Source organism: Delphinapterus leucas, chromosome 2, assembly GCF_059928025.1.
Source record: "Delphinapterus leucas isolate spDelLeu-1000000601 "Yukka" chromosome 2, BTC_Dleu_Yukka2, whole genome shotgun sequence".
NCBI lineage: Eukaryota > Metazoa > Chordata > Mammalia > Artiodactyla > Monodontidae > Delphinapterus > Delphinapterus leucas.
In genome coordinates, this window is record NC_143130.1 from 9,066,136 (window position 1) to 9,092,725 (window position 26,590).

The window sequence follows — 26,590 nt, forward strand, 5'->3', positions numbered from 1 at the left end:
ACTGAGCCTGCATGTCGGAGCCTGTGCTCCACAATGGGAGAGGCCACAACAGTTAGAGGCCCGCGTACCGCAAGACAAAAAAAAAACCCGGTGTGGTGGAGTTCAGGCTGCCATTCCTCTATTTCTGGGCTTTCTACCCTGTTCCATTGATCTCTATTTTTGTTTTTGTACAAGTACCATACCGTTTTGATGTCTGTAGCTTTGTAGTATAGTCCGAAGTCAGGGAGCCTGATTCCTGCAGCTCTGTTTTTCTTTCCTAAGATTGCTTTGGCTATTTGGGGTCTTTTGTGTCCCTGTACAAATTTTAAGATGTTTTGTTGTAGTTTTGTGAAAAATGCCATTGCCTTTAGTTTTTATTGTTTCTTTTCTCTTATTTTGGATTAATTTACTCTTCTTTTTCTACTTTGTTAGGGTGAAAACTTAGATCCATGATTTTAGATTTTTCTTCTTTTCCACAATATGGTTTTAGTGCTATAAATTTTCCCCTAAGCACTGCTTTCCCTGCATCCCATAACTTTTGATGAATTGTATTTTCATTTCCATTTAATTCAAAGTATTTTTTAAAAAGTACCTTGAGGTTTCTTCCTGACCCATATGTTATTTAGTGGTGTGCTATTTAGTATCCAAGTATTTTAGGATTTTCTATCTATCTTTGTATTATTGATTTCTAGTTTAATTCCACTGTGGTCTAAGAACGTATATTGCATTTTGTTTTTTTAAGTATGTGAAGGTGTTTTTTATGTTGTAGAATATGGTTTATTTTGGTGAATATTCCATGTGACCTCAAGAAGGATGCTTACTCTGCTATTGTTGGGTAAAATAATGTATAAATGTCACTTAGACCTAGTTCATTAATGGTGCTGTTGAGTTCAACTATAAACTTACTGGTTTTCTGTATGACAAAACTGTTTATTATTGTTGGAGGCACACTGAAGTCATTCTTCAACTATACCTGTGGATTTGCTCATTTCCCTTAGCAGTTTTTAGTTTTTGTGTCACATATTTTGATGTTCTGTTGTTAGGTGCATACACATTAAGAACTGTCCTGTCTTCTTAGAGAATAGCCCCCTTTTATCATTACGTAATGCCTTTCTTATCTCTGATGATTTTCCTTGCTATGAAGTCTGCCTTGTTTGAAATTAGTATAGGTGTTCCAGCTTTTTTTTTTTTTTTTATCAGTGTCAGCCTGGTATATCTTGATTCATCCCTTTACTTTCAATCAACGTGTGTCTTTATTTTTAAAGTCGATTTACTGTATACAACAAATATTTGGGTCTCTTTTTTTCATCTACTCTCATAGTCATTTTCTTTTAATTGGTGTATCTAAACAATTGATGTCTAAATACTTCAATGATGTTACAGTTATTATTTTCTATTCATTGCCCTTATGTTTTTCTGTCTTCTTTTTTATTTAATTTTTCAATTTTATATTGCAGCATAGTTGATTTACAATGTTGTGTTAGTTTCAGGTGTACACCGAAGTGATTCATATACATATATCCATTCTTTTTCAGATTTTTTTCCCTATATAAGTTATTACAGAATTTGAGCATAATATATGGTTCCATTTTGTCTCCTTTGTTAGCATGTCAGTTATGCTCCTTATTTTGCCTTCTTTAGTTGCTGCCCTAAAGTTTGCAATATACATCCACAACTAACCCTTTCATACAAGACTATACCACTTCAGGGGCAGTGCTAGTATCTTATAACAAAGTATCCCTAATTCATCTCTCCTGTCCCTTATATCGTCACTGTCATTCAGTTCACTTATTCATGAACTATAATCATTTAATACATTGTTGCTATTATTATACAGAACACACTGTTATGTGAAATCAATTAAAAGTAAGAAAAATAAAAGCTTTTCTTTTACCTTGACTTATTCTTCTCTCATATTTTTCCTTTCTAATGTAGTTACAAGTTTCTGACCTATATATTCCTTTGCTCTGAAGACCTTCTTTTACTATTTCTTGTAAGGTAGGTCTATTGTGACAAATTTCCTCAATTTTTGGTTGACAACATCATTTCACTAGATATAGAATTCTAGGTTGATGAGTTTTTATCTTCCAACACAAATATTTAATTCCACTCCTTTCATCTTCCTACATCATTTCTGAAGATAAGTCAAATTTAATTGTTATCTGTGCTCCTCTACAGCTAAGGTATTTTTTCCTCTGGTTTCTTTTGATTTTCTCTTTGTATTTGATTTTCTGAAGTTTGAACATGATATGCCCAGGTATAGATTTTTTGACATTTATCTTTCTTGCTTTCCCTGAGCTTCCTGAATCTGTGGTTTGACATCTGACATTAACATTGAGAAATTCTCAGTCATCATTGCTTCAAATATTTATTCTATTTCTTTCTTTGCCTTCTGGTATTCCCAGTAAATTTATCTTACACCTATTGTAATTGTCCATAGTTCCTGGACATACTGTTCTATGTTGGGATTTTTCTCCCCCAGTCTTTTTAGTCTTTGCTTTTCAATTTGGGAAGTTTCTACCGTTATATCTTCAAGTTCCTCAGCCATTTCCAGTCTAATGCCCATCAAAGGCATTCTTCATTTCTGTTACAGGGTTTTTGTCTTCTAGAATTTCTTTTTGATATTAGAATTTCCATCTCTCTGCTTACATTATCCATCTGCTCTAGCACATTGGTTTCCATTAGAGCCATTAGCATATTAGTCATAGTTATTTTAAATTGCTAGTCTAATAATTCCAACACTGCTGCCACGTCTCAGTCCAGGTCTGATGATTGCTCTTGTCTCTTCAAAGTCTGATTTTTACCTTTGAAAATGTCTTTTAATAACTTGTTGAAAGGCAAAAAATATTTTACAAAGTATACTACAAGGTAATATAAGCAGGGTGATGGTCATCCTAATATCAAAAAGCAATACTAGACAATAAAAACACTGTTCTAAGTAAAAAGAACTGACATTAGCTCCATTAGTGGTTTCTGGGCATTTCTGCTCTGAGTAAACTGTGCATCTTTGTATCTGCCTGTGTCTCCAGTTTTCAGTGTGGTGGTTTGTCCTGTGACCTCAATTGTCTGATAGATCTAAAAAGGTGTTGATTTTCTGTTTTTCAGCTTCTTTCTTCTTGTGATGACTTCTAAGTTTCTTACATGTAAAGCTGGAAAGCAGAAGACTATACTAGTATTTTTGACTTGTAGCACTTAACAAATGTTTTTCCTAATGTTTCCATCTCTCTGCTTATATTATCCATATGTTCTTGCATGTTGCTAATTTTTCCAGTAGAGCTCTTAACATACTTTAGTTATTTTAGATTCTCTGCCTGATAATTCCAAAATTTGTGTCATATCTGAGTATGCTTCTGATGCCTGCTTTATATTTTTAGACTGTGCTTTTCTTTGGCTTTTAGCATGGTTTGTATCTTTACTTTGAAATCCAGACATGATTTACTGAGTAATAGGAACTAAGATAAATAGGTATTTAGTGTGAAGTTTTATATTAATCTGGCTACGAGTTGGGTGCCAGTTTTTACTGTTTGCTATAGCTTTAGCTGCCAGAGATTTCAAATTCCTCTAATGTACTTGTTTTTGCCTCCCCTGTTGTCTTTGAGTTTCCCTAAGAACTCATCCTGAGATAGAGCATGAAATGTGCAGCTCTCTCAGCTGTAATCCACTGTTTTTACACTGTAGCCCTATTGGCATGGTGGTAAAAACTCTATAATCTTATGATTACAACTCAAGTCTCTTAGTGGGCATGTGTCTCACGCTGTGACCTTCAAAAGTGTTTCTTTAATTCCCCCTCCAGCCCCTAGGTAAAATCAGAAGCCTAAAGGGGGCTACAGTCAGGGAAATGCACTTCCCCCAAGTGTGATGCGGAAGTCTTCCCCTAGAGAATGTTCTGGAAATATGAAAATGTTTAATTTTCCCCTTTCTCTATTAGAGCCATGAGGGCATTTTACTTGGCTCTTCCCCATGAGAATGAGGTAGTGTTTCTGGAGAAAAAACCTATGGAGGATGGAAACCCCTTCCCACAAGACTCTTCCTCAGGAGTCTTCTTTCAAGTTAGTCCACTCTCAACGTCCATCAATTTGTCAAAGTCACCATTTAAGTCTTCCTACCACTTTCTGGCTCCAGTGACTTCCTTACGAAAGCATGTCTTGGTTGTGACTCTTTGAATTCACCTGTCTTCTACAGATTTGGGGATGGTAGTTTTCACTATGACCTCAGTTCTGTGACGGGTACTAGAAAAGTTATTGATTTTCAAGTTTTTCAGCATTTTCCTGTGGTAAGGATGAGATTGATAGTATCCAAGTTCTTTACATGTTGTGGGTCTAATGGTGGCTTTATATCCGAAAGTCCAGTATTCTATATTGATGGATGTTTTGGGGATGGTCTTCTAAACAACTTTAAATATCAAATTGTGCATGGAATCAATTTAACCTTCACACAGAGTAGACTCTACTATTTGTTACTTTAAAATGTTCTTTTTGGAGAGGGGGAAGATGGCGGAAGAGTAAGACGCGGAGATCACCTTCCTCCCCACAGATACATCAGAAATACATCTACACGTGGAACAACTCCTACAGAACACCTATTGAACCCTGGCAGAAGACCTCAGACCTCTCAAAAGGCAAGAAACTCCCCACGTACATAGGTAGGGCAAAAGAATAAACAGAGACAAAAGAATACGGACGGGACCTGCACCAGTGGGAGGGAGCCATGAAGGAGGAAAGGTTTCCACACACTAGAAGCCCCTTTGCGGGAAGAGACTGCAGGTGGCGGAGAGGAGGAGCTTCGAAGCCACGGAGGAGAGCACAGAAACAGGGGTGCAGAGGGCGAAGCGGAGAGATTTCCGCACAGAGGGTCGGTGCCGACAGGCACTCACCAGCCTGAGAGGCTTGTCTGCTCACCCGCCGGGGCGGGCAGGGCTGGGAGCTGAGGCTTGGGCTTCGGTCGGAGCTCAGTGAGAGGACTGGGCTTGGCGGCATGGGCACAGCCTGAAGGGGGTTAGTGCGCCACGGCTGGCCAGGAGGGAGTCCGGGGAAAAGTCTGGACCTGCCGAAGAGTCAAGAGACTTCTTCTTCCCTCTTTGTTTCCTGGTGCGCGAGGAGAGGGGATTAAGAGCGCTGCTTAGAGGAGCTCTAGAGACGGGCGCGAGCCGCGGCTATGAGCGCGGACCCCAGAGACGGGCATAAGGTGCTAAGGCTGCTGCTGCCGCCACGAAAAAGCCTGTGTGCGAGCACAGGTCACTCTCCACACCCCCTTCCGGGGAGCCTGTGCAGCCCGCCACTGCCAGGGTCCCGGGATCCAGGGACAACTTCCCCTGGAGAACGCACGGCGTGCCTCAGGCTGGTGCAACATCATGCCGGCCTCTGCCACCGCAGGCCCGCCCCGCACTCCGTACCCCTCCCTCCACCCGGCCTGAGTGAGCCAGAGCCCCCGAGTCAGCTGCTCCTTTAACCCCGTCCAGTCTGAGCGAAGAACAGACGCCCTCCAGCGACCTACATGCAGAGGCGGGGCCAAATCCAAAGCTGAACCCCGGGAGCTGTGCGAACAAAGACAAGAAAGGGAAATCTCTCCCAGCAGCCTCAGGAGCAGTGGATTAAATTGTCACAATCAACTTGATGTACCCTGCATCTGTGGAATACCTGAATAGACAACGAATTATCCCAAATTGAGGAGGTGAACATTGAGAGCAAGATTTATTATTTTTTCTCCTTTTCCTCTTTTTGTGAGTGTGTATGTGTATGCTTCTGTGTGAGATTTTATCTGTGTAGCTTAGCTTTCACCATTTGTCCTAGGGTTCTATCTGTCTTTTTTAACTTAAAAAATTTTTTTTAATAGTTATATTTTTATTTTAACAACTTTATTTTATTTTCCCTTACCTTATCTTATTTTCTTTTATCCTCTTTCTTTCTTTCTTTCTTCCTATGTTTTCTCCCTTTTATTCTGAGCTATGTGGATGAAAGGCTCTTGGAGCTGCAGCCTGGAGTCACTGCTGTGCCTCTGAGGTGGGAGAGCCAACTTCAGGACACTGGTCCACAAGTGACTTCCTAGCTCCATGTAGTATCAAATGGCGAAAATCTCCCAGAGATCTCCATCTCAACACCAAGACCCAGCTTCACTCAACGACCAGCAAGCTACAGTGCTGGACACCCTACGCCAAACAACTAGCAAGACAGGAACACAACCCCATCCATTAGCAGAGAGGCTGCCTAAAATCACAATAAGTCCACAGATACCCCAAAACACATCACCAGACGTGGACCTTCCCACCAGAAAGACAAGATCCATCCTCATCCACCAGAACACAGGCACTAGTCCCCTCCACCAGGAAGCCTACACAAACCACTGAACCAACTTTAGCCACTGGGGACAGACACCAAAAACAATGGGAACTGCGAACTTGCAGCCGGCAAAAAGGAGACCCCAAATCCAGTAAGATAAGCAAAATGAGAAGACAGAAAAACACACAGCAGATGAAGGAGCAAGAAAAAAACCCACCAGACCTAACAAATGAAGAGGAAATAGGCAGTCTATCTGAAAAAGAATTCAGAATAATTATAGTAAAGATGATCCAAAATCTTGGAAATAGAATAGAGAAAATGCAAGAAACATTTACCAAGGACCTAAAAGAACTACAGATGAAACAAGCAACGATGAACAACACAATAAATGAAATAAAAATACTCTAGAAAGGATCAGTAGAAGAATAACTGAGGCAGAAGAACGGATAAGTGACCTGGAAGATAAAGTAGTGGAAATAACTACTGCAGAGCAGAATAAAGAAAAAAAGAATGAAAAGAACTGAGGACAGTCTCAGAGACCTCTGGGACAACATTAAACGCACCAACATTCAAATTATAGGGGTTCCAGAAGAAGAAGAGAAAAAGGGACTGAGAAAATATTTGAAGAGATTATAGTTGAAAACTTCCCTAATATGGGAAAGGAAATAGTTAAGCAAGTCCAGGAAGCACAGAGAGTCCCATACAGGATAAATCCAAGGAGAAACACACCAAGACACATATTAATCAAACTGTCAAAAATTAAATACAAAGAAAACATATTAAAAGCAGCAAGGGAAAAACAACAAATAACACACAAGGGAATCCCCATAAGGTTAACAGCTGATCTTTCAGCAGAAACTCTGCAAGCCAGAAGGGACTGGCAGGACATATTTAAAGTGATGAAGGAGAAAACCTACAACCAAGATTACTCTACCCAGCAAGGGTCTCACTCATATTTGATGGAGAAATTAAAACCTTTAAAGAAAAGCAAATGCTGAGAGAGTTCAGCACCACCAAACCAGCTTTACAACAAATGCTAAAGGATCTTCTCTAGGCAAGAAACACAAGAGAAGGAAAAGACCTATAATAACAAACCCAAAACAATTAAGAAAATGGGAATAGGAACATACATATTGATAATTACCTTAAATGTAAATGGATTGAAGGCTCCCCCCAAAAGACACAGACTGGCTGAATGGATACAAAAACAAGACCCATATATATGCTGTCTACAAGAGATCCACTTCAGACCTAGAGACACATACAGACTGAAAGTAAGGGGATGGAAAAAGATATTCCATGCAAATGGAAACCAAAAGAAAGCTGGAGTAGCAATTCTCATATCAGAAGAAATAGACTAAAATAAAGACTATTAGAAGAGACAAAGAAGGACACTACATAATGATCAAGGGATCGATCCAAGAAGAAGTTATAACAATTGTAAATATTTATGCACCCAACATAGGAGCACCTCAATACATAACGCAAATACTAACAGCCATAAAAGGGGAAATGGACAGTAACACATTCATAGTAGGGGACTTTAACACCCCACTTTCACCAATGGACAGATCATCCAAAATGAAAATAAATAAGGAAACACAAGCTTTAAATGATACATTAAACAAGACGGACTTAATTGATATTTATAGGACACTCCATCCAAAAACAACAGAATACACGTTTTTCTCAAGTGCTCATGGAACTTTCTCCAGGACAGATCATATCTTGGGGCACAAATCAAGCCTTGGTAAATTTAAGAAAATTGAAATTGTATCAAGTATCTTTTCCGACCACAACGCCATGAGACTAGATATCAATTACAGGAAAAGATCTGTAAAAAATACAAACACATGGAGGCTAAAAAATACACTACTTAATAACGAACTGATCACTGAAGAAATCAAAGAGAAAATAAAAAAATACCTAGAAACAAATGACAATGGAGACACGACGACCCAAAACCTATGGGATGCAGCAAAAGCAGTTCTAAGAGGGACGTTTATAGCAATACAAGCCCACCTTAAGAAACAGGAAACATCTCGAATAAACAACCTAACCTTGCACCTAAAACAATTAGAGAAAGAAGAACAAAACAACCCCAAAGTTAGCAGAAGGAAAGAAATCATAAAAATCAGATCAGAAATAAATGAAAAAGAAATGAAGGAAACGATAGCAAAGATCAATAAAACTAAAAGCTGGTTCTTTGAGAAGATAAACAAAATTGATAAACCATTAGCCAGACTCATCAAGAAAAAAAGGGAGAAGACTCAAATCAACAGAATTAGAAATGAAAACGGAGAAGTAACAACTGACACTGCAGAAATACAAAGGATCATGAGAGATTACTACAAGCAACTCTATGCCAATAAAATGGACAACCTGGAAGAAATGGACAAATTCTTAGAAATGCACAACCTGCCAAGACTGAATCAGGAAGAAGTAGAAAATATGAGCAGACCAATCACAAGCACTAAAATTGAAACTGTGATCAAAAATCTTCCAACAAACAAAAGCCCAGGAACAGATGGCTTCACAGGCGAATTCTATCAAACATTTAGAGAAGAGCTAAGACCTATCCTTCTCAAACTCTTCCAAAATAAAGCAGAGGGAGGAACACTCCGAAATTCATTCTACGAGGCCACCATCACCTTGATACCAAAACCAGACAAGGATGTCACAAAGAAAGAAAACTACAGGCCAATATCACTGATGAACATAGATGCAAAAATCCTCAACAAAATACTAGCAAACAGAATCCAACAGCACATAAAAAGGATCATACACCATGATTTATTCCAGGAATGCAAGGATTGTTCAATATATGCAAATCAATCAATGTGATAAACCATATTAACAAGTTGAAGGAGAAAAACCATATGATCATCTCAATAGATGCAGAGAAAGCTTTTGACAAAATTCAACACTCATTTATGATAGAAACCCTGCAGAAAGTAGGCATAGAGGGAAATTTCATCAACATAATAAAGGCCATATATGACAAATCCACAGCCAACATCATCCTCAATGGTGAAAAACTGAAAGCATTTCCACTAAGATCAGGAACAAGACAAGGTTGCCCACTCTCACCTCTATTATTCAACATTGTTTTGGAAGTTTTAGCCCCAGCAATCAAATTAGAAAAAGAAATAAAAGGAATCCAAATTGGAAAAGAAGAAGTAAAACTCTCACTATTTGCAGATGACATGATAGTATACATACAGAATCCTCAAGATGCTACCAGGCAACTACTAAAGCTAATCAATGAATTTGGTAAAGTAGCAGGATACAAAATTAATGCACAGAAATCTCTGGCATTCCTATACACTAATGATGAAAAATCTGAAAGTGAAATCAAGAAAACACTCCCATTTACCATTGCAACAAAAAGAATAAAATATCTAGGAATAAACCTACCTAAGGAAACAAAAGACCTTTATGCAGAAAATCATAAGACACTGATGAAAGAAATTAAAGATGATACAAATAGATGGAGAGATATACCATGTTCTTGGATGGGAAGAATCAACATTGTGAAAATGACTCTACTACCCAAAGCAATCTACAGATTCAATGCAATCCCTATCAAACTACCACTGGCATTTTTCACAGAACTAGAACAAAAAATTTCACAATTTGTATGGAAACACAAAAGACCCCGAATAGCCAAAGCAATCTTGAGAACAAAAAACGGAGCTGGAGGAATCAGGCTCCCTGACTTCAGAGTATACTACAAAGCTACAGTAATCAAGACAGTATGGTACTCGCACAAAAACAGATAGATCAATGGAACAGGATAGAAAGCCCAGAGATAAACCCACGTACATATGATCACCTTATCTTTGATAAAGGAGGCAGGAATGTACAGTGGAGAAAGGACAGCCTCTTCAGTAAGTAGTGCTGGGAAAACTGGACAGGCACATGTAAAAGTATGAGATTAGATCACTCCCTACCACCATACACAAAAATAAGCTCAAAATGGATTAAAGACCTAAATGTAAGGCCAGACACTATCAAACTCTTAGAGGAAAACATAGGCAGAACACTCTATGACATAAATCACAGCAAGATCCTTTTTGACCCACCTCCTAGAGAAATGGAAATGGAATGCATTCTTACCATGTAAAAGGTCTTGTTCTAAGAATTTCACAGGTATTAACAAATTCATTTTTCACAACAACTCAAGAAGGACTTAGTCAATTTTGTTTTTCTTTTTAAGAGCCCTCATACAGATAAAAATATATTTTAAAATGCATTCTTCCAAGCATCTGCTAAAAATGGATCAGAGTTGGCTCCTGGGTTTAAAACCCTTTGTCAGAGACGATTGTTAATGATGGTAGACCACATTTGGCCTGTTATTACTTCATTAAACTGGTGGAAATCTTTGAAGATATTTATTACAATCCAAATTAAACAAGATAGTGCTACTTTCAGAGGTAATATCCTAGGAAAAAATGAACTTTAACTTTTAAAAAGTCTGGCTTTCTCACTTTGTTATACTGAGGAAAGAAACCTTTTATTTTCCACAATCTTCCTGTTCTCTCTACTCATTTCCCAAGTTTTTTATCCAGCATGTCAGCCATGCCCACAATAAAGTCTCTTTGGTCATTGTGGGGATCGGGTTGAGGAGCTCTGTAACTTATTCAGTAAACTCTTCTCTGAATTACAGGGAGGAAAGAATGTTTATACCTCTGTACCTAAGGGACAAATTAGGATTAGACCAACCTCTACCTGTGTTTGGGGAATTTGGTAGAAAGAGATATTGAAAAGAATTAGGGTAATTTAGATTTTGGTTTTCTTAGAGTTATCTTAAAAACAGATACTTAAAAAAAAAAAAAGTCACAGTATGTCATAATATTAAGTTCAGTAACCCAGATCTGTATAACCCCAATGCCCAAGTCCATTCACTACATCCCTGATTTTAAAAAAAGAAATTCTTCTCATATATTGGGCTTTGTGGGGAAGAACACCTCCAAGGGTGAAAGGGAATTAACAGCTAATAAGAATAAAGAAAGTAGGATTTACTTTGGGAGCCTTCTTTATAAAAACTAAGGAAAATACAAGATACATCATTGAGCCAGAGACATGGCCCGGAGCAGGAGAGAGGCCATGTGTGGAATTTTCCTTTATACAGTGAGTGGGATTAATATTTTAATTCACTCTTTTTGTATATACAAGTCATCTCCTATAGGCATCCAAGTACTGTAATATTGAATTGCATTATTTCCCCTTTATCAAATATAGGTCCACAACATTTTTGAGGTGAGATTCAGAAATTTAGATTTTAGAAAGATACTGGTGTGCCCGTGTTCTTCAGTGTGATCTGAGCACCTTGTAAGCAGCATATTACTATTTTTGCACCAAATTACATGAGGTCACTTCAGGCAGAGGGCAGGTCAGGATTTGTCCAAAGGAGTTCAAGGCAGGACAGCTTCAGATTTGGACTCTGGAATTATGCACCCTGCAAAAGGGGACACGTTCTCATAGCATAGAATAGATTAGAGGAGTAGAAAAGGAGCATGGACTCTAGATGTCTAACTAGCAAACACCTTTCTCTGTCTAATTTGCCTACTTGAGAAGACTGGAATACAGTGAAATTCTATCTTCAATTTTGTAGGAAATTCTTGCATTATACTTACGACTACATTCAATAAAAGGAAGGGAGAAAAGAAGGAAGGGGAGAAGGAAGGAAGGGAGGGAGGTAAGGAGAATGAGAGAGAGAGAATAATTTTGAGGAGCTTGCAAATTACTGAATTAAGACTGATGTAAACAGAAAGCTGTTTAGATTCATGGAATGGACAAAGTTATACTTTGTGTCACAACAGACTCCCTATATTTAACTTTGCATAGACCAATAACTTTTAAACTCTGTTCCTTACAGCCTTAGGGTTTCTTTGAAAGTGTGGAGGGGGATATGTGTGTGTGTGTGTGTGTGTGTGTGTGTGTGTGCATGGGGTGGGGGCGGGGGGGATGATATCAGGGATTAGAATCTAGTGAGAAGGTTGGATTGCCTTTGGGCTTTTTCCTGATACTTTTATCAAGAGGGTCTAGCCTTCCCCTGTGGGCACTGATCTGAACAGTGTCAATAATATTTCTCCTTCTTTTCTCTTCTTCTCTAATGGAAAGCCACTGGCCTGATTCAAGTTTATCTAAGCCCTCTAACTACTTAAAACACCCAAAAAACAGAAAAGCTTAATTACTGGTCAGCGTATATAATTACAAAAATTTAAGAAGCTCAGCTAATATCAGAATTTTTAAAAATCTTAAGAGCCCCAAAATCATCTTGATCTCATCTTCATTTCAAAAACTGAAAAACTGTCTCAGAGGAGAAGTGATTTGAATAATGATGATGAATGAGTGATTAAAAGACTTTTAAGATCTAGAATTTTCTTCAAACTTGAGCACTATATTATAGTAAAAACATCTCATGTTTCTTTTACAGTTTCTTTCATAAAAAGGAGAAGTATCCAAATCTTGGAAATAAAGCAAAAGTGGGGAGACCTGTCTTTTCGTGTTATGATCAGGAATTATTTCACAGAGCAATTCAAGGATTATTCAATTAACTAGGAGGATTAGATTAGAGCCCAGCAACATAGAAGTTATATATTAATTTGCAGATTTCTGTTTGGTAGAAAAGACAGTTGCAAAACTTTCGGTTTTGCTATCCTGTACAAACAGTATTTTATCCAACCTAGCAATTTTATTCTAAATTTCTAATTTTTTTACAGAAAGGTTAATAAATACCCATTTCTTCATATGCTCTTGGCACTAGGTTTACCATCTCAATGCATAGTGAATGAGTTATTAAATACATTAATTTAACATGTGTTAATTTTATATTTACATAAGAAGTGTACCCCTTGTGCATTCTATTCCCAGGCCTGTTTACTCGGCCCTTGGAGGGAATCCCAACTGTGAAGTGGAAATGAAATGCTGCCTTCTCTGACTCTCTCTCTTCCTAACTGTATGTGGGTTTTTTGTTTGTTTCTGTTCCTTGACTAAGTTCAATTCTGCTTTTAGTTGGTACATAGCCCATAAGTTTTCCCCACTGGTGGCAGCAATGACTGGAAATCTGATTTTTTTGGTCTGACCATTTGGCAATACCTACTGAAGAGATGGGTGCTCATTCTAGATCTCATTAGTCCTTTTGTTTGGTTGTCTATATAAAATAAGGAATTATTTACGCCCACTGGGAGACAACAGCCTTTTGAGGCCTGGAAGGGTTTTTGTGTCCTGTGCTGTAAATTTTTCTGTATCTGAGACAGTAAAACTGAGATTATGAAACTGGAAACTATGCTTGTCTATCATTAGGAAAATCTTTTAGCTCTCATTGTGTTGCATGTGGAATATTTTCCTACTCCCAGAGAATATTAATAAATTAAATTATAATGTCTCCTATGCTGAAAGAACCTGATTAATTTATAGAGATTAAGGAGCAGCTACATACATATAATATTCTTTCGTAGCTACCAGAAAATTTAGAGACATAATTTTCCTAGTTAAAAAAAAAGCCTTCTCAAAGAAATTGCTAACTCAATCCGAATTTATAGGATCAAGGTGATTCCCTGGACTAGTAAGAATAGCTTAATAATTTTGGTTTAAAAAGAAAAGCTAAATTTGTGTCCTCTGGTTTTATCAGGTTGGGCAATAATACAATTTTGTCCTTTTAAATATATAAGATTTGAGTTTAGTTCTTCATTAAGATAATAGTTAACTTGACCTTTCTTAACCTCGTATTCTGTTTAATGATTAGATAATATTACTCCACATGTTTAAGATGAGACACAGAAAGATATAAAACTTTGTTCAATTTAATTAAATTATTATTCTGCCAATTTTCATATCAGCAGTCATTATGTTTTGAAAAGTATTAGCTTAAATATAATTTCTAAAATGCTTAATTTAAAAATTTGAATGAATACTTGAGTTAATTAACATAAAATTTTTGAAGATATAACACCAAAACCTTGCTATAATTGCAGAGTGACACAATTATATTATTTATGAAGTTATAAAAGGTATGTAGATAGCTTTAGGGGATTACTTCATCACTGGTATGCAGTAAGTATGACAGGCTTCTTAACTCTCTACCTCCCTGTTCTCTCTGTGAAGGACAGATATTTTGTTTAAAAGTTATAATAGGAGTAGTTGCAATTATACTAGAATATTTATGGCAAATAATATGTATTCAAGGGAATAGGATGTATTTTTGCTTTCAAAAGATAAAGTGGCTTTGTAAGGATTCAAAATATGAAACAGCATAGTGAAGGAAAAAACTTGAATGTTTATAGCAGGTTGTAGGAGGTCTGAGGAAATGGTATTTATTCTCCTTTGATTATAATAGCTGCAAATGACAAGTGTAAAAGACAAAATGATATGTGTTATAATGTGGCTAAAATGGCTTTATTTATGAAAACATTTTGAATTCTTTGGTGCCAAATGTTACATTAAAGCAAGACTAAAATTTAGATTTTCTCTTTATTTGTTAAAATGACAAAATTAATCTGGTAATATTCATTCTGCTGTAAGAAGTAATAAAAGATCATTATTTACCATTTGGGAATCTTCCTATAGGAAATTTGATATTTTAACATGCTTCAAACAGCCCAAATTTCTCACTTTGAAGGGGATAAACTTCCTTATAATTCCAACATCTTCTGTTTAGTTTACATGCTGTCTTATAACTTTGAGCATTAGATAGCTCAGCTCCCATTCATTCTCAGCATTTACCTCCTGTCTTAATCAGGTGAGTAAATATCCTCTGATAACATTTTTTATTTTTGCCTACCCAAAATTATATATAGAATTCAGAAAAATAATTTTTTAGGATTTGTTTTAGGACAAAAAAGTATCTTTCAGATTTCTAGAGGACTCCAGGAAAAATCATAAAGATTTTCACCCTATAAAAAGTGACACTAAAAGAAGGTAGACTTGTTTAGCATATTTTTTCACTAGCTTCACACATCTTTATGAGTTGCATGAAGACAGTTGTCAAATCTAAAAAGCTCAGCCTTCCTGGTTAATTTTACAGAGGTAAAGTACTATTGACATAAACGTTTCAGAGACTGTATATATTACCTAACAGATTGGAGACTGTCAAGGCCATGGTATGTTCATGCCCTCAGGTGAAACATTGATGAAATCTTTATAAAATAATGAAATACTGCACACTAACGCAGAACTTTACTCTACTCTATTGTCATATTCTTGTTACTGTAGTAAACTAACCACAGCCATGTAGTCTCATCTCTAGGTGGTTTTTGCTTCCCTCTAACACTTGTTTGAACGTTCTGCTATAAAATAGTGACCATACTAGTTATTTCTAACCTTTGTTATTTCAAGGGCTTCTCTTTTTGGTTCAGAAGCAGATGACTTTATGAAAGCAGAGGACTGAAAGTATTCACGAGGGAAGTTATGTGTGGATAGCAATTGTTTAGAATAGTGATGTGGTTTCAATGTTTTCTTTTCTGATGGATATATGACAGAGCCCTTTCCTTCTTTTCCTAATTTACCTCTGATCCTAAATTTAGTAGACTGTGCGTTATAAGAACTGAAGTGCATTATTTAAATGGTATCTGATTTTCAGTATTCTTTGAGAATTCAAAACAATATTTTTTACAGCATCTCCTTACTTTTAATGGCAACATATTATTTGCATAGTTTCATAAAGAATGTGTCCTTTTTTTCCTGTGATTTAACTGGACATCCAAGGCTACACATCTCCTTTATCAGATATGAAAGCTCACCATTAACAGACAAGGATTGCACTTTAAATGCTGATCCAATGCCTACCAGGTCCTTCTAGGAAGGACCTGTTCTATGGTTCCAGCCTCAAACGGATGAGGAAGTCACTTCTAGAAAGCCATGAATTCTTAGTATACTTGAGAACCTTGAGGAGGGAAGGCTTGACCCGCAAGTTTGACAACCTCTTTCTATACCCAAGTAAATAATCAAGGCCTACCATAGTAAGACCATTTTTTTTTTTGACCAAGAGTAATGTTTTGATATTTTGATGATCAAAATAAGGAACTGGCAAGAGGAACTTAGTTACAAATTAGTATTAACTAAAATAATTTTGTGATAGAAGACTTTTAAGGAAAATTAACCAAAACTCTGATATGAGACAAGTATTTTCAGTGTTATATTGGGGTAATACTTAACAGAGCAACCGAAGGATTACTTAATTCTTTTTTGACTTTACTATGTACTATTTGATTCCATACTACATACTAAGAAATTATTGATATATGTTAGTGTGCAGATTTCTCACTCGTAGGAAAAGACAACCACCTGAGGTTCCACTCTTAGGAAAAGACAACGCCTGAGGTTATCACCCTGGGGGATATTGATCAGTTTTTTTCACAACTGATAGCAGTTGGCTGACATTCAGAAAAGTTGCCCTGAATACATTTCAACATACATATTATTGAGAGTTACTGCATTATATCAACTTTCCATTCCCCTTTTCCTAACGAAGTTTAGCATTTATATTCAGTCACCACAGACACAGTGCAATTGGGAAGGGGTTTTTTTTCTTGTGTGTGTGTGGTAAAATATACATAAAATTTATCATTTTTACCATTTTAAGTTGACAATTCAGTGGCATTAAGTACATTCACAATATTGTACAACGATCATCCTTATCCATTTTCAGAACTCTTCCGTCATCCCAAACAGGAACTCTGTTCCCATTAAACAATAATATACTATTCCCCACAGATCCTGAGAACATCTATTCTAATTTCTATCTCTATGATTTTGCCTATTCTAAGTATATCATATTACTTTGTTCTTTTGTGTCTGGGTAATTTCACTGAGCATGTTTTCAAGTTTCATCCATGTTGTAGCACGTATCAGAATATCATTCCTTTATAAGGTGGAATTCTATTCTATTATATGGATAAACATTTTGTTTATATATATATCTAGGCATGAAATTGCTGAATCATACAGTAATTCTACATTAAACTATTTTAGGGACCACCAAACTGTTTTCTATACCAGGTATACCATTTCAAATTCCTGTAAGCAATGCACAAGTGTTCCAATTACACCACATCCTCCACCAACACTAGTTATTTTCTGGGTTATTGTTTTTTTTTCCTTGTTTTTTGTTGTTTTGGATAAGAGCTACTGTGAAGGGTGTGAAGTTGTATCTCTCTGTTTTGATTTGCATTTCTCTAAGGGCTAGTGACATTGAGCATCTTCTCATGCACTTATTGGACATTTGTGTATTTCTTTGGAGAAATGTCTATTCAAGTCCTTTACCAATTTTTTAATTGAGTTGTTTCTTGTGCTGGGTTGTAAGGGTTCTTTACATAGTCTAGATATAATCATATATATATATATATATATATATATATATATGATTTGCAAATATTTTTCCCCTTCTGTGAGTTGTCTTTTCATTCTCTTGACAGTGTCCTTTGACGCACGAAAGATTTTAATCTTGATAAAGTGCAATTTATCTATTTTTTCCTTTGTTCCCTGTGTCTTTAGTGTCATATCCAAAAAATCATTGTCAAATCCAAGATTAGGAAGATTTTTCTCCTATGTTTTCTTCTAAAGGTGTTATAGTTTTAGATTTCAAATTTAAGCCTTTGACGCATTTTGAATTATTTTTTGTGTATGGTGTAAGGTAACAGTCTGACTTTGTTCTTCACATGTGGATGCCTGTTTTCACAGCACCATTTTTTTGAAAGATAGTAACTAGTTTTGACTCTAATCTAGCTATCTTATTCTAAAATTCTTGTTTTTGAAATAAAAGTCTGCAGAATTTTTCTAACCAGTTTTCCCATCTCACTGGTTCCTTTATGAATGGGTAAAACTAATTTTGACACAGGTTCATGTATTTGTATGAGCATTCTATTATTAAGATTTTGGAAAATTATACTTGAGCTGTGTAAATATTCACATTCTATTAACTGCAGAATGACCTAATTTCTTCTCATGTTATAAAGAGGATTTATGGGATTTGAACTATCACACAGCGCTGTTACGATCAGATGACCACTGTCCATTGGTAGGCTGGGGCAGTAGACAGATTTTAAAAAACAAACAACAAAATAATCATTACTGACAGAGAATGTGTGTCCATTCCTTCTTCACTCTTCTCTCAAGGTACATAACTATGCCCACTTTTTTATTCTGAGTTTATCTCTACTATGAAAGATAACTTGATTGATCTCAAGGAGGTTTAAAAGCAAAAATAGTGCAATGTGAAATACCCAATTATGTCTCTGTAGGTGTTTTGTGGTGGTATTTACAGTAGGGTTTCATGAAATGATTTAAAGCTTTCAGATCATGAGAAGAGCTTAGAATCACTCTTTGTGAACAGTGGAAACAAATCAGAATTAACCAGAGAGATATTGAGATATTGTCTTGATTTCTAAAATATATTTCTGCGAGCAAAGCACTGGGCAAAGTAATCTCTGCTCTCAAGGAAAAGGCTTAGTGTGGACACCTATAAAATCCCCAGCTGTAATAAACCGCAGACATCCAACAAAAAGAACAGCATCATAAGTAGAGCGACATTCATTTCCTTGGGGCAGATCAGCAATTGAAGAAAAAAAAAAACAAAGAGAAAACAAACAAAAAAAAACCCCACAAGTCTAGGCATGAGTAAATGTCTCCCTTAAAAATATGTTTTCCATTTAAATGAAGGCATACTTTTTAAGGAAGAGAGATATATAAAGAATAGAACTACTGATTGATATAAGGGGGACAGTAAACATAACACAAAAGCAAATAAAGAGACTAAAACATCAAATTTGCAGGTGGTTATACGCAGCTATTTCATCTGGTAGTTAGGAAAGACAGATCCATGGTAAAAGGAGTAACTTCTGCCTCTTTGGAAAAGTGAACTCATGATATGCTGATTGCCAATAATTTTGAAGATGGTTTTAGTGCAGTTTAAATGTTTGAGTATTGTAAGGCACTTGTTTGTATAAAAAGTTGTTAATCATCTTGCTTGGTATGGGTTTTTTAACTAAGAGTTAAAGGTCACACTTTTGAGTAATATATTTATTGATTAAAACCATATTGTAAATTGATTTGCTCTCCTCTCCTTCAACCCAAACTCTAGCTCCAAATATAGTACATGGGACTGGGAGTAAATTAAGTGAAAACAGAAATGCTTATCAGTAACTAAAGAAAAAAGAATACTAACTTACACCTTTTTAAAAAGCAGAATATTATGTTTCTGCCTAAGATGCACACTGAACTGTTATTTAAATAGCCTTTAATTTTATTATTTTACTCCTTCTTTCCTAAGATTCCACATAGAATCACATGCAGAAATCCAAACTAAAAAGAACACCATTTACTTACATTACTGAGGTCTTTTAAAAATTTAGAGAGATTTAGGTATTTACTTCACCCAAAATAAATGCCTAGAGACCTATATCCACAGGAAATAAGCTGAATTCATGTTTACATCAAATACTTGTCAAAACCCTAAACTTGAACCCATTTAACACAACTGGTGGTTAACATTTTCTTTTGCATGTCTTTTTGCCTTCTATAGCTATTTTCTTAGCCAGACATGCCTGTATTTTAAAAAGATCAAAGGCTTAACCAAAATAAAGAAAAACTGCATGATTTCACTCTGAGATTCAGTCAAGGCACGGTAAAGGCAGATAACTTAGAGCCGGCTTTGATCTTATCAATGTTTATCTGAACTGAAAGGAATACTGGCACACTCAGGATCTTTCCTAGTGATTAAAGAATGGTGCCACTTCAATTTAAAATTCACCTAAGGAATTGTTGCAAGAAAGTGCTGCATTTTTCAAGCATCATTTTGCTCCTTTGTTGTTTCAGTTGCACAGTATGTTATGTGTAAGGTCAATATGAGGAAAAACAAGAAGCAAAGTTTATAAATGTGTTCATTTTGTCCCAAAGCCAAGGAAAAAAATGGCAATCTTGGGATTAAAATTGTGCATTGTATTAATTTCCTCTGTTTTTAGTTATAGCATTATCAAGGATTTTTTTTTCTTCCTCTGGCTTTCAGGGGAATTGGGTTTTGTATTTTTTACATTTGATGTACCATTTAAAGTGTTATTCAGAACTAGCATTAGAATTTCATGGTACTTTCCATTACTTTGTTTTGAAAAATGTTATGGTCAAAATTAAATTGTTTTCTTTTAGAAATTAGAATATATCAAGGCAAAGACATTTCTAAAGGAAAATACTTGAAAAGGATAATTGATAGGTGAAGTCACCAATAAGATTAATTCAATTCAAAGTGAACTTACAAATATGTGCACAGTACTCTGTGAAACAGCAGGGAATATCAACATTAAAAAGACAATATTGGGGAGGAGCTTCAAGATGGCGGAAGAACAAGACGTGGAGATCACCTTCCTCCCCACAAATACGTAAGAAATACATCTACATGTAGAACAACTCCTACAGAACACCAACTGAACGCTGGCAGAAGAAAGACCTCCAAAAAGGCAAGAAACTCCCCACGTACATGGGTAGGGCAAAAGAAAAAAGAAAAAACAGAGACAAAAGAATAGGGACGGGACCTGCACCAGTGGGAGGGAGCTGTGAAGGAGGAAAGGTTTTCACACACTAGAAGCCCCTCCGCGGGCGGAGACTGCGGGTGGCGGACGGGGTAAGCTTCGGAGCCGTGGAGGAGAGCACAGCAACAGGGGTGCAGAGGGCAAAGCAGAGAGATTCCCGCACAGAGGGTCGGTGCCGACCGGCACTCACCAGCCCGAGAGGCTTGTCTGCTCACCTGCCGGGGCGGGCGGGGCTGGGAGCTGAGGCTAGGGCTTCGGTCGGAGCGCAGGGAGAGAACTGGGGTTGGCGGCGTGGGCACAGCCTGCAGGGAGCTAGTGAACCATGGCTACCCGGGAGGGAGTCCGGGGAAAAGTCTGGACCTGCCGAAGAGGCAAAAGACCATTGTTTCGGGGTGTGTGAGGAGAGGGGATTACGAGCACCGCATAAACGAGCTCCAGAGACGGGCGCGAGCCACGGCTAACAGCGCGGACCCCAGAGACAGGCATGAGACGCTAAAGCCGCTGCTGCCGCCATCAAGAAGCCTGTGTGCAAGCACAGGTCAGTGTCCACACCTCCCCTCCCGGGAGTCTGTGCAGTCCGCCACTGCCAGGGTCCTGTGATCCAGGGACAACTTCCCCGGGAGAACCCACGGCGCGCCTCAGGCTGGTGCAACGTCATGCCGGCCTCTGCCGCCGCAGGCTCGCCCCGCATCTGTACCCCTACCTCCCCCCAGCCTGAGTGAGCCAGACCACCCGAATCAGCTGCTCCTTTAACCCCGTCCTCTCTGGATGGGGAATAGATGCCCTCAGGTGACCTACACACAGAGGCAGGGCCAAATCCAAAGCTGACTCCCAGGTGCTGTGCAAACAAAGAAAAGAAAGGGAAATCTCTCCCAGCAGCCTCAGGGGCAGCGGATTAAATCTCCACAATCAACTTGATGTACCTGCATCTGTGGAATACCTGAATAGACAACAAATCATCCAAATTGAGGCAGTGGACTTTGGGAGCAATGATATTTATAAATATTTTTCCCTTTTGCTCTTTTTGTAAATGTGTATGTGTATGCTACTGTGTGTGATTTCGTCTATATAGCTTTGCTTTCACCATTGGCCTTAGGGTTCTGTCTGTCAGGGTTTTTTTTGTTTGTTTTTGTTTCAGTATAGATTTTAGTGATTGTTAATCATTGGTGGAATTGATTTTTGGTTTGGTAGCACTCTTCTTTTTTTTTTTTGATTACTTAAAATTTTTAAAAATTTTAATAATTATTTTTTATTTAATAACTTTCCTTTCTTTTCTTCTCTCCCTTCCTTCCTTCCTTCCTCCCTCCTTCCCTCCCTCTCTCTCTCTCACTCTCTCTTTCCTTCCTTCCTTCTTTCTTTCTTTTTTTCTTTCTTTCTTTCTCCCTTTTATTCTGAGACATGGAGATGACAGGGCCATGGTGCTCTGGCCGGGCATCAGGCATGTGCCTCTGATGTGGGAGAGCCGAGTTCAGGATATTGCTCCACAAGACAACTCCCAGCATCACGTAATATCAAATGGCAAAAATCTCCCAGAGATCTCCATCTCAAGGCCAAGACCCAGCTCCACTCAACGACCAGCAACCTACAGTGCTGGACACCCTATGCCAAACAACTAGCAAGACAGGAACACAACCACACCCATTAGAAGAGAGGCTGCCTAAAATCATAATAAGTCCACAGACACCCCAAAACACACCACCAGACGTGGACCTGCCCACCAGAAAGACAAGATCCAGCCTCATCCACCTAACACAGGCACTAGTCCCCTCCACCAGGAAGCCTACACAACCCACTGAACCAACCTTACCCACTGGGGGCAGACACCAAAAACAATGGGAACTATGAACCTGTAGCCTGCCAAAAGGAGACCCCAAACACAGTAAGTTAAGCAAAATGAGAAAACAGAGAAAGACACAGCAGATGAAGGAGAAGGTAAAAACCAACCAGACCAAGCAAATGAAAAGGAAATAGGCAGTCTACCTGAAAAAGAATTCAGAATAACGATAGTAAAGATATCCAAAATCTTGGAAATAGAATGGAGAAAAAACAAGAAACCTTTAACAGAGACCCAGAAGAACTAAAGAGCAAACAAACAATGATGAACAACACAATAAATGAAATTAAAAATTCTCCAGAAGGAATCAGTAGCAGAATAACTGAGGCAGAAGAACAGATAAGTGACCTGGAAGACAAAAAACTGGAAATAACTACCACAGAGCAGAATAAAGAAAAAAGAATGAAAAGAATTGAGGACAGCCTCAGAGACCTCTGGGACAACATTAAACACACCAACATTCGAATTATAGGAGTCTCAGAAGAAAAAGAGAAAAAGAAAGGGACCGAGAAAATATTTGAAGAGATTAGAGTTGAAAACTTCCCTAATATGGGAAAGGAAATAGTTAACCAAGTCCAGGAAGCACTGAGAGTCCCATACGGGAAAAATCCAAGGAGAAACAGGCCAAGACACATATTAATCGAACTATCAAAAATTAAATACAAAGAAAAAATATTAAAAGCAGCTAGGGAAAAACAACAAATAACATACAAGGGAATCCCCATAAGGTTAACAGCTGATCTTTCAGCAGAAACTCTGCAAGCCAGAAAGCAGTGGCAGGACATATTTAAAGTGATGAAAGGGAAGAACCTACAACCAAGATTACTCTACCCAGCAAGGATCTCTTTCAGATTTAACAGAGAAATTAAAACTTTTACAGACAAGCAAAAGCTAAGAGAATTCAGCACCACCAAACCAGCTTTACAACAAATGCTAAAGGAACTTCTCTAGGCAGGAAACACAAGACAAGGAAAAGACCTACAAAAACAAACCCAAACCTTAAGAAAATGGTAATAGGAACATACATATCAATAACTACCTTAAATGTAAATGGATTAAATGCTCCAACCAAAAGACATAGACTGGCTGAATGGATAGAAAAACAAGACCTGTATATATGCTGTTTACAAGAGTCCTTCTTCAGACTTAGGGACACATACAGACTGAAAGTGAGGGGATCAAAAAGATATTCCATGAAAATGGAAATCAAAGGAAAGCTTGATTGCAATTCTCATATCAGACAAAATAGACTTTAAAATAAAGACTATTAGAAGAGACAAAGAAGGACACTACATAATGATCAAGGGATCGATCCAAGAAGAAGATATAACAATTGTAAATATCTATGCACCCAACATGGGAGCACCGCAATACATAAGGCAAATACTAACAGCCATAAAAGGGGAAATCGATAGTAACACAATCATAGTAGGGGACTTTAACACCCCACTTTCACCAATGGACAGATCATCCAAAATGAAAATAAATAAGGAAACACAAGCTTTAAATGATACATTAAACACGATGGACTTAATTGACATCTATAGGATATTCCCTCCAAAAACAACAGAATACACGTTTTTCTCAAGTGCTCATGGAACATTCTCCAGGATAGATCATATCTTGGGTCACAAATCAAGCCTCGGTAAATTTAAGAAAATTGAAATCTTATCAAGTATCTTTTCCGACCACAGTGCTATCAGACTAGATATCAATTACAGGAAAAAAATCTGTAAAAAATACAAACACATGGAGGCTAAACAATACAATACTTAATAACCAAGAGATCACTAAAGAAATCAAAGGAAATCAAAAAATACCTAGAAACAAGTGACAATTAAAACATAATGACCCACAACCTATGGGATGCCACAAAAGCAGTCCTAAGAGGGAGGTTTATAGCTATACAAGCCTACCTCAAGAAACCAGAAACATCTCAAATAAACAACCTAAACTTACACCTAAAGCAATTAGAGAAAGAAGAACAAAAAACCCCCGAAGTTAGCAGAAAGAAAGAAATCATAAAGATAAGATCAGAAATAAATGAAAAAGAAATGAAGGAAATGATAGCAAAGATCAATCAAACTAAAAGCTGGTTCTTTGAGAAGATAAACAAAATTGATAAACCATTAGCCAGACTAATCAAGAAAAAAAGAAGACTCAAATCAATAGAATTAGAAATGAAAAAGGAGAAGCAACAACTGACACTGCAGAAATACAAAGGATCATGAGAGATTACTACAAGCAACTATATACCAATAAAATGGACAACATGGAAGAAATGGACAAATTCTTAGAAAAGCACAACCTTCCGAGACTGAACCAGAAGGAAATAGAAAATATAAACAGACCAGTCACAAGCCCTGAAATTGAAATTGTGATTAAAAATCTTCCAACAAATGAAAGCCCAGGACCAGATAGCTTCACAGGTGAATTCTATCAAACATTTAGAGAAGTGCTAACACCAATCCTTCTCAACCTCTTCCAAAATATAGCAGAGGGAGGAGTACTCCCAAACTCAATCTATGAGGCCACCAGCACCCTGATACCAAAACCAGACAAAGATGTCACAAAGAAAGAATACTACAGGCCAATATCACTGATGAACATAGATGCAAAAATCCTCAACAAAATACTAGCAAACAGAATCCAACAGCACATTAAAAGGATCATACACCATGATCAAGTGGGGTTTATCCCAGGAATGCAAGGATTCTTCAAAATACGCAAATCAATCAATGTGATACACCATATTTACAAATTGAAGGATAAAAATCATACGATCATCTCAATAGATGCAGAAAAAGCATTCAACAAAATTCAACATCCATTTATGATTAAAAACCCTCCAGAAAGTAGGCATAGAGGGAACTTACCTCAACATAATAAAGCCCACATATGACAAACCCACAGCCAACATTGTCCTCAATGGTGAAAAACTGAAACCATTTCCAGTAAGATCAGGAACAAGACAAGGTTGCCCACTCTCACCTCTATTATTCAACATTGTTTTGGAAGTTTTAGCCCCAGCAATCAAATTAGAAAAAGAAATAAAAGGAATCCAAATTGGAAAAGAAGAAGTAAAACTCTCACTATTTGCAGATGACATGATAGTATACATACAGAATCCTCAAGATGCTACCAGGCAACTACTAAAGCTAATCAAAGAATTTGGTAAAGTAGCAGGATACAAAATTAATGCACAGAAATCTCTGGCATTCCTATACACTAATGATGAAAAATCTGAAAGTGAAATCAAGAAAACACTCCCATTTACCATTGCAACAAAAAGAATAAAATACCTAGGAATAAAGCTACCTAAGGAGACAAAAGACCTGTATGCAGAAAACTATAAGACACTGATGAAAGAAATTAAAGATGTTACAATCAGATGGAGAGACATACCATGTTCTTGGATTGGAAGAATCAACATTGTGAAAATGACTATACTACCCAATGCAATCTACAGATTCAGTGCAATCCCTATCAAACTACCAATGGCATTTTTCACAGAACTAGAACAAAAAATTTCACAATTTGTATGGAAACACAAAAGACTCTGAATAGCCAAAGCAACCTTGAGAAAGAAAAACGTAGCTGGAAGAATGAGGCTCCCGACTTCAGACTATACTACAAAGCTACAGTAATCAAGACAGTATGGTACTGGCACAAAAACAGAAATATAGATCAATGGAGCAGGATACAAAGTCCAGAGATAAACCCACGCACATATGGTCACCTTATTTTTGATAAAGGAGGCAAGAATACACAATGTAGAAAAGACAGCCTCTTCAATAAGTGGTGCTGGGAAAACTGGACAGCTACATGTAAAAGAATGAAATTAGAACACTCCCTAATACCATACACAAAAATAAACTCAAAATGGATTAAAGACCTAAATGTTAAGGCCAGACACTATCAAACTCTTAGAGGAAAACATAGGCAGAACACTCTATGACAAAAATCACAGCAAGATC

At 37.2% G+C, this 26,590-nt stretch overlaps 1 pseudogene; it reads left to right on the plus strand.

The window, feature by feature from the left end:
* The window catches only part of LOC111177939 (cilium assembly protein DZIP1 pseudogene), a 151,234-nt pseudogene that overhangs the window by 118,584 nt on the left and 6,060 nt on the right, over window positions 1-26,590 (plus strand).